We start from the raw sequence: 2,866 nt of genomic DNA, 5'->3' as shown, positions 1-2,866 counted from the left end.
TTACCACAGAAATTATAACAGAATTACTTGACTAATTTGAGCACAAGATTAAAGTAGTCTCCAGTTGTGGTAGATTTGTCATTGGCCACACCTCCTTTTACAGGACCTTGTCAAAAGCCTTTTGCCAAAGTTGTATCACACTACTCTCAAGGATTCCTGAGCCCACGAACAATGCCTCTAAAGGCTATGCAAATGTGTAGAACAGTTATGTTATGTGGAAATTTTTCTAATCATTAGAAGGAAAAACAGAAATCCCCAGAAAAGTTCATAGTGACAAAAAAGATCTGTGCCCATGACATTTGTGCTTTGCCATAAGACAGCCTTGGGATTCTGCCAGCTGACTTCTCACAGTGTTCCAAGGAAATCTGAATTTTAAGAGCGGGCCAATGTGGTCCCATTTGAATTCAGCAATGATGTCTATTCACTTAAAAACTATAAAGATTCATTTGCTCAAGGCAAAAACATTGAGGGTGATGATGAGCATTTAATCAAGACATGGCCCCAGTGAGCTGCATAAATAGACCTAGTAAGGATAAGAGTTTCTGTGCCATGGCTCAGGCCTTTCTGCAGCTATCTGCAGCTACTTCTTCAGGTACTGATGAAAATAAAGTGTTGGGAGTCTGCTGGGTCCCTTATAAACTGGAAAGTCACCCGGCAGCTTTTCTGTCAGGCTATATCTTTAATCTTCTTCCCGAACAGACTGGATCCTCTGCTTTGTAGTTCAACACGGCCTCTAACCTAAAGTCTCCATGACTTTATCTTGGATTTTGAGAGTAACTTACCCAATCTCTTAGGCTACCAATTCCAGTTTACTATGAGTGTGAATCTTGTTGACCCAGGATTGTTGATGTTTACCATTGCCAATACAGCTGCTTCTTGGGAGATGAGTTTATTGGTAAAAATGTCCCTTAGCAAAAACTGTAGACACGGACAGATTGTTTTATAACAGCATGATGGCAACAAGGCTCTGACTAGCCTCTTCAGTACTCGATCCACAGCTGGTCTTTGAGGTTGCTAGTGTAGGTACTAAAGCAATTATATCTTATTTCAGTGCAACCTGCTTTTGATTTAGAAATATTCAATATTTTTTATTTTCTGATTTCATATGTGGCCACATATTCACTGATGGGATGAATAGATTTTCTTACACAATTATTTTAGGGAGTTCCATGAGGTTTTTAATAACAATAGAACCCCTTGATGATATCATTGCTGCTGGTGTTTGCTCCAGCAAAATTATGAGGTGGAGGTCACACACATGTCTACTCCATACATAAGCAAGAACTATTATTTGCCATAGATCCATTTAATTTCTAAATTAACTTCTTCCTGGACCTCAGAGCTCACCGGTATAAATGTGGTTTCTTTAAAGCCTAAGTCATTGACTCTTTCTACATATTAAGACAGGTTGTTAAACATGGGCCACCATTTTCTCTGTGCTATTTTAACTGCTATCATTTTTGCATTTCAGTACAAAAGATGTTCTTAGCCAGAAAATGCCAGATGGCTCGGCAGAATCACATTCGTATATCTCAGAGCAATGTCATCTGCAGAAGAGAGCCAGTAGCTAGTTGACAAAGAAGCCCTTGCTGTTTTAATAGAAGTCAAGATATCCTACTTCTATCACTAGGACTTTCCTTTCACAGCTGGCTTAGGTTTCAAGCTCTCTTTGGACCTTCATTCTAGGTCTAACCCTGACCCCAAATTCCATTTTCAGGTGCAGCTCTGCAGTGCCTTCTCTTTTTTTTTTTTTTTTTTTTTTTAAGATTTAATGTGTTTTATTGATTAAAATATTACATTTGTGCCACTTTCCCTTCCCTCTGCTCCCCTCCACCCGGTGGCCCCCTCCCTCCAGTTGTCCCCCCCTTTTAGATTATGTCCATTAGTTGTGCTTACAGTTCCTCCCAACCTCTCTCCGTCTATTCCATTCCCTCCTACCATGATCTCCAATTCCTATATCATCTCCCTCCCTCTCCCCATTCCCCCTCCCTGTTGACCTCCCCCCACTATATTTCCCTTACCCACTGTTCCTTTTCCACTCTCGTTGTCTGTTTCGTTTGCCTTTGTTTCATCTCCCTAGCTTCTGTTTTTTAAACCAGTCCCTTTAACTTCTCATATAACAGTGGTTTGGATCTAATGAACTCTTTCAGTTTTATTTTGTCCTGGAAACACTTTCTCTGTCCTTCTATTCTGAATGACAATTTCGCTGGATAGAGTATTCGTGGTTGTAGGTTTTGGATTTTCATTACTTTGAATATTTCTTGCCAGTTCCTTCTTGTCTGTAGGGTTTCCCTTGAGAAGTCAGCTGATAGTCTAATTGGGACCCCTTTGTACATAATTCTTTTCTTCTCTCTTGCTGCTTTTAAGATTCTCTCTTTATCTTTAATTTTTGACATTTTGATTATAATGTGTCTTGGAGTGGTTCTCCCTGGGTCCAGTCTCTTGGGAACTCTCCTTGCTTCTTGGACCTGCAAGTCTATTCCCTTCCCCAAGTCTGGGAAGTTCTCCTTTATTATATTTTCACTCAATTTTTCAAGTTCTAGTTCATCTTCCTCATTCTCTGGCAAACCAATGATTCTTATGTTGGGCCTTTTATAGCTGTCCCAGAGGTTTCTGATCCTCTCATTGTTGCTTCCCAATTCCTCTCGCTGCATTGGTTGACTGCTAGTTTCTTCTCCATATTCCAGTTTGTTGAAATGGACTCTGGATTCCTCACCATCTGTCTCATATGTGGTTTTGTTCCTTTCGTTATGAAGGTTTTTCGCTTCTTTCATATCTTTTTCCTGCTCTTTTGTGAATTCTGTAAGCCACCTGATAACAATGGCCCAGAACTGAGCCTCTGACAGGTTTCTTATCTGTTCATCTG

Source organism: Furipterus horrens, unplaced genomic scaffold (genome assembly GCF_987537825.1).
Source record: "Furipterus horrens unplaced genomic scaffold, mFurHor1.1.pri manual_scaffold_3, whole genome shotgun sequence".
Lineage (NCBI taxonomy): Eukaryota > Metazoa > Chordata > Mammalia > Chiroptera > Furipteridae > Furipterus > Furipterus horrens.
The sequence above is the reverse complement of the archived record's forward strand: the minus strand, read 5'-3'. Positions refer to the sequence as shown.